Raw genomic sequence first — 7,236 nt, forward strand, 5'->3', positions numbered from 1 at the left:
AAATTGTAGGAAATGAAGTTAATAGAGTATTCTGGAATCCTTTACCCAAGATTCCTTTCCTATTGGTCCTGCTTGGATGTTCTGTGCTTGTCTTATCATAAGCTAGTCTCTGCTAGACACGTCCTCCTTCCTCTTTCATGGTGCTTATAACTATTTCAACGATCTGAAATATTGGTTTGTGCTTTGTATCATCTGGATAAATGTGTTTGGGCTGTTTATTTTGTTATTTCTTTGTTTACAAGTAAACAGAAATTATATCAGGCTAATTTAAGGAAGAAAATAATTTTTTGGAAAGTTAAGATTAGAACATAGAAAGCTGAGAATAGCTTCACTCCCATACTCACAATTTTAAAAATCTGAATAATCTGGGGCCGGCCCGGTGGCGCAAGCGGTTGGGTGCGCGCGCTCCGCTGCGGCGGCCCGGGGTTCGCTGGTTCGGATCCCGGGCGCGCACCGACGCACTGCTTTGGCAAGCCATGCTGTGGCGGCGTCCCATATAAAGTGGAGGAGGATGGGCACGGATGTTAGCCCAGGGCCGTCTTCCTCGGCAAAAAAAGAGGAGGATTGGCGGATGTTAGCACAGGGCTGATCTCCTCACAAAAAAAAAAAAAAAAAGCTGAATAATCAAAATCACAACTTTTCTTGAATCTATCAGAAAGCTGGAATACCAGGGCAACCAATTAACCTTGAATCTAAGGAAAGATAGACTCTTCTAAAGAATCAGAGGATGCAAACACTTGCTGACTTAGGAGAGACGCCAGATTGTATACAAGGCAGTAAGAATAATGCAGCTAAAATTGTTAACAAATTACTAAAACCTAGCAGGAGTATATAGAACCCCTGTCAGTCTCAGAAACAGGAAATTCACTTATTTCATAGACCTCACCAAGGGCTCCTGAAAGATTAGAGTCAAGGATATAGACCAGAGAAATCCTTTCCTGTGGTGCAAGCCTGAGGTATGAGAGAAGCTCCTGCATGAGACAGGCAGGAAGTCCCAACCAGATCTTTCTCCCCTATCTCCCATACAGAAAAATGCCTTAACCTGGTGGGGGAAGGAAAGAAAGCCATGTTGCCTTGATGGCACAGGTTAAGAGTCACTGCCACTAGGAGAAGAGGAATAAGGGGAAAAGAACACTAAAAATCCTGTTCTAGACTATTAGAGATTCCATACTGCTGAGAGAAAGGCAGGAACTCTTCAAAGCCCAATCCCAAAACCTAAAAAACAAAACACCTGCCTAAGAATGAGACTGAACCAGGGCAAAAATAATGCCCTACGTCCTCTCCCAAGCAGGTTAGCAAGCACTAAGTCACAAGAGCAGTCACTGCTGGAAGAGGAGCAAGAATGTGGAGATAATTCCTCTTGAGGCACAGCACAAAGGAAACACCAAAACCTGAGAGTGAAGCCAACATTAAGAAAAACCTTCTGGCAAACAGCCCCACCTTACAAACAAAATATTGCTAGAGGAATTTGAAGACTTTTGGAACACCAGCAAAATCCAAATCCAGTTAACTGCTGACTAGATTAATTCAAACTCCACACTCAATGCTTAGCAATAGAAAAGGCTTGCCCACTTCCAAACTCCTCTCAAAAATATCATTTACCTCAGTGTCTCTCAGTCTACACAGATGTTCGCACTTTGACCAAAAATTATTAAACATACACACAAAAAAACTAGGCACCCAAGAGTATCTGCACAGGCCATGTAAGTCACTGTGCCCAAGGGAGAGTGACAATAACAAATTAAAACAAAGAAACAACAACAACAAAAATAACAACAACAACAAAACACCCTGATAGGTTGAGAGAGAGAGAGAGACATTACAAAAAAAGGAAAAAGTTTTATATTTTAGTACCTTTAAAAGCATTTTTTTCTAGTTTTTAAGTACGAAACCCCAAATTTTCATTTTGTACTGAACCACAAAAATTGTGTACCTGCTTATAGCCTTGAGTGTGGAGTGAGGAAAACAAGGAGGAGGCAGTTTGGGTTCAGGTAGGAAGGAGAAGAAAGAGCTAACTAAATAAGGAATGGAGTTCTGGGACCAAAGGTTGGGACATGGTCAGAGACACCAAGGGGCATAAAAGACGCAGGAGGAGGTCAAAGAATCAAAGAAGGGGAGGAAAGGAGGAGGAGTAAGAAGGAGAGAAGAGGAAGAGGAGGGAGGGAGAAAATGTAGGGAAGTAGAAGGAGGAAGAGGAAGAAGAAGAGGAAGCTGAGAGGGAGGAGATGAGGATTGGATAGAGAAGTGGAGCAGAGCCACAGATTTCTGCAGCTCACCTCCTGTGGGCAGTTAATCCTGATCAGGGATGCAGGGAAGGCTGGTATCTGTGTCATGATCTCACTGTGGATCTGAAGCTTTATCAGCCAGCCCCACTCCTGAGTGCACACTCGACTATGGTGGATGAAGGACAAGATCTGAAACAGAAGAAAGGAAAGGAGCTTCTTGGGAGCTGAGGGATACTGAAAAATGAGAGAGATGAGAAAGAGCAGAACTGGAAGTGAAAATCAAGAGATAAAAATGGGGGCAGGGGGAAGGGACCAGGACCAGCATTAAAAAAAAACACAGGAGAGAAGGAGATGGCTATACAAGTCACTGATAATCATGTGCTCCCAGACACTGGAAACCCCAGAGGAGAAAACTGGGATGGCTGGTATATACCCTGACTAGAATTCAACCAGGCAGGGTATCCCAGCTATCTCAGGGGAGTCCATCATTCTTCCCTGTGTCACCGGAACTCCCTGGGTCCCTCCTCTTGATTCACTAGTGTTCAGGCCACAAGCTCGCTCATGGTCTTTTTAACAGTTGTTTATTGCTTCCCCAAACACCATCACAACTCTTGAATTCCTCCCTCTTCTGTGAAGCTCTCCTCAGAACCCATGTGAGCTCCCCTCCCCACACAGTCCCACACACTCATCTGACATTCCCCTCACCACCAACAGAAACCTCAACTTTCCAGCTAGAGAAATCCACTGACCTTATAAACATGTGCCTTTTACTGAGCTTCTCATTTCCCTCCCACTCTGCTTCAAGTTTTCTTCTCGTCTTTCTGGCTTCCAGAGCTCTTCCTGCATGTGGTCTGTGTGTTTCTTGCCTCTCACAGCAAATCTTTTGCAGGAAAAGGAGCTTTGAATCGAGAGTCAAGATGAATTCCTGGATGAGACAACTGTTGGAGCAGAGAATTAGAGAAATCATATCCACATTCTGACCTCAGTTTCCTTATCTGTAAAATGACTGGTTGAAAGAACTGAATATTTTCTGTTATCACTTTTGGCTCTAACATTCTGTGTGTCTTTCTTCTATGGGCTCCCGTTCCTTGCCACCGATGTGTTCTTCTCTTTCCCCACTCTGCTTCTCCCTCCTTCTTTCTCACTCTTCCTTGTCTTCACAGCATTTCTACGTAGCCTTCATCTCAGCTCCCAGGGTCTCCTCTCCATTTTCTCGTACTCCTATCCATTCAATCTCATCTCAGCCCCTCCCCCTTGACTGACTTTCAAACCTAAAGCTTTATTTAATCACATGACCCTTGGATTCCTGTGTGTAGATGTATAAAATGCAGATATGGATTCCATTTCTTGCAAGATGGCACACTACGTAACTTGAATACAAACACCCAGAAATGCAAGGTAAAAAATACTTTTGAATTCTTTTTAAATGAAGAGCTGCATTCATAACAAAATAAGGGAAACCTCCCAGTAAAAAAAAAAAAAGAAAAGAAGAAATGAGAACCCAGAGAGGCTAGCAGGAATTGACACTTGGGCATATTAGGCATTGTACAGGTTCCCTAGGGGTTTAGTTATTGAAGTCACTTGGAACAAGAGATAAGGCTTTGAGGCCAGACATACAAGGAGAAAGATGCAACTGAGGCTTCTGCTACACTCTCATCTAGTCCAAGAAAATACCCACCCAATTGTAGAGGGGAGGAAGTTTGCCTGTCTGTGTATTCACTGTATGTTGGTTTGGTTTGTGTTTTTAATTCTGAGATTGGAGTTCGAAAATATTCTACTGATGTGATCCTGGACTACACAAGCCAATAAGTTAAAATAAAAGGAGGTTCCAAGTTTGTAATACCTCTGTGACTCTTGGTGAAATTTAAAGCAAAGTTAATCTCAAGAGAACCACCCTCAACACAAGCTGCAAAGGATTCCCACACATAAACCCTTTCCTAATATGAGGCCACAATCCAAAATTAGAGAACACAGAGATAATAATCCATCATGAAGGAAAGTTGGCAGACAAACAAACAAGAGATTAGACCCTCAAGAAATCATATATGGAGGAAATTATATTTTTAAAACTTAAAGATATGAAAAGAAATTATACCAGAAAAGTAAAAGACATTACCAAAAAATACCAGGCAGGTTTTTTAATAGCAAATTAAGCCTCTAGAAATAAAAATTTTAATTACCATAATTAAAAACTCAATGGGTGGATTAAGTAACAAATAGAGAAAGCAATTTAAAAATATTTCTAAATTGAGAGATCTGAAGAATTTCTTACAATGCAATACAGAGTTGAAGAGCTGTTGAATATGAAAAAAGAAGTTAAGAGATATAAAGACTAAAATTAAATTCAGTATAAGCCTAATAGGAATTTCATTAGGAGACAAAACATATAATGAGAAGAGGAAATATCTGAAAAAATAATGGCTGAGAGGCTGGCCCCAGGGTGTAGTTGCTGAGTTCGGTGCACTCCGCTTTGGCGGCCCAGGTTTGTGGGTTCGGATCCAGGGCATGGACCTACATCACTCATCAGCCATGTTGTAGTGGTGACCCACATAACAAACAGAGGAAAACTGGCACAGATATTAGCTCAGGGCTAATCTTCGTCAAGCAAAAAAAAAAAAAGAGAGAAAGATTGGCAACAGATTTTAGCCAGGGCCAATCTTCCTCAGCAAATAAAATAAAATAAAACAATGGCTGAGAATTTTCCCAAGTTAATGAAAACCATAAATCTTTAGATTCATGAAAGAAAAATGCTCCAAAGCAATTTAATGAATTTGAAAAATAATCTTGGTTTTTCATGGTAAAGAAGCCAACACAAAGATGTAGGTAGCTTATAATATAAATCAATAAACCAAAGTTCCTTTCTCTTAGATTTCATCTCTTTAACATTAGTATTATTTTTAAGAAACAGAAGACTCAGAAAGTTTTTCTTGTTACCTCTCCCTTAACTGCCTAAAAGAATTTAGATAAATGGCCTGTAACAGGAACAGAGCTGTCACCAGAGATATCTACAAAGAATATGGGCAAAAGTGTAGTGGGGGAGGCAGTAGGGCCTAGATCAGAGTCCTCTCCATGACCCATTGTCTCTGCATGGTATGGCAAATACTTGTTTTGTCATCCAAGAAAAAAATCACTACAACTCAAACAGCAGATATCTATTTTGGCAATTAGAATCGCAATTCAGGAGGCAAAGATTAAGGTAGAAACCCAAAACATGTTCCGAGGAAGACAAATGAGGCAAGGGTTTATAAAGGCAAAAAGAGATAAATTATATAGACAGTTTTGAAAAATTTGTGATTGGTGCTGTCAACAACTGTTACTTCGTGGCTCTGTGTGATTGGTTGCTAAAGCCATCCCTAAGGCAAAAAGTTCTTACCTATGGGATTAAGTATATTTCTTTTAAGGTCAAGATAACAGTAAAATAGAGTCCAAAAGTTTCATTTCACCTGGGTAGAGACATGGTGCGCATGCGTAAGCTTCGTTTCCTTAACGGCCTTCCAGCTCCATTTTAGAAACCTCAACATATGTTACTCTATTTTGTTATTGCTGTCCAGAGTTTACCAAACATTTGCTTTTCCATCTTCTTGTGAGTTGCCTTCCTCCCATTTGAAGTCCCAAGCCACTACCCACAACATCATCTTTTGTCTTTAGCTGAAGACGGTATTTAAGGTGGTGGATTTGGCTGTTTTGGTGAGTTGCTCAGTTTTCCTGGATCTCTTCCATGTATACATGCTATTAAACTTTATTTGATTTTCTCCTATTATTCTATCTCATGTCAATTTAATTCTTAGATCAGCCAGAAGAACCTAGAAGGGTAGAGGAAAATTTCTTTCTCACCCCTACACTATTAAATACTAATGCTGTGGTAAATACTAAGATTAGAAAGAATAGAAAGAAGCTCAAACTCTACAGAACAAAGCATGTAAACCAACCATAAATGTAGCATGTGATAATTCTCTTGTGACAGAAAGCACAGGGATTGAATGAGCCTCATTAAATCCATTGTATCTGTATTTCTACTGCTTATGGCCTTGCCCACTCTGAGCACCAGAATATTGGCTGCAAGAATCAGGTAGGACTGAGGCAGAGAGACTATATATCAGTGAAAATATGTCAAGTGGTTTTTAACTCAGCAATTTCTGACGATATCAAAACGAATTGAAACTGAACCTGCATATTGAGCACCACATATACTACCTTGTGTGTTAGACATCAACTTCTTCTAACTTCTCAATAAGAGGCTGATGAGAATTCTTAGATGGTCAGAGAACATTCTCTTGGCCTTACTGCTTAATAGTTCTCACCTGTTCTAGCAATCACTAGATAATAAGGAGAATAATTATCACACCTGGTAGGTGCCTCTTCTTGACCAATTTACATTTGACATTCTTATTTTTCTGGTTTATTCCGTCAGGGTCCTTATTATCAGACAGGAAGTAGATGAAGACATTCTTTGCTTTGTGTTTACTCAAAGTTCTCCTAAGGGCATCCTATACAAAAACTAGTTTAAAGACTTTGATTTTCCCTAATATGTTCTAAAAATGCTGCCTAAATGTTTAATTATTATCTGAAAATGCCTAATATATGCTTGTTTACTTTGCTACCTTGCTTAATGACTAGTCATCTATTAGTTTGCTAGGATTGCCATAACAAAGTTCCACAGATTGGGTGGCTCAAACAAGAAAAATTTATTTCTCATGGTTCTAGAGGCCAAAAGTCCAAGATCAAGGTTATAACAGATTTGGTTTCCCCTGAGATCTCTCTCTTTGGCTTATAGATGGCCATCTTCCCACTGTGTCCTCACATCATCCTTCATCTGTGCATATGCACCCCTGGCGTCTCTCTGTGTGTCCAAATTTCCTACTCTTATAAGGATACTATTCAGGTTGGTTTAGGGCCAACCATAGGGGCTCAGTTTAATTTAATTGCCTCATTGCAGGCCACATCACCAAATACAGTCACATTCTAAGATACTGGGATTTAGGGTTTCAACAAATAAATTTTAGGGAGAAAC

Source organism: Ceratotherium simum, chromosome 2 (genome assembly GCF_057802395.1).
Source record: "Ceratotherium simum simum isolate JZ-2026a chromosome 2, ASM5780239v1, whole genome shotgun sequence".
In the NCBI taxonomy this organism is placed as follows: Eukaryota; Metazoa; Chordata; class Mammalia; order Perissodactyla; family Rhinocerotidae; genus Ceratotherium; species Ceratotherium simum.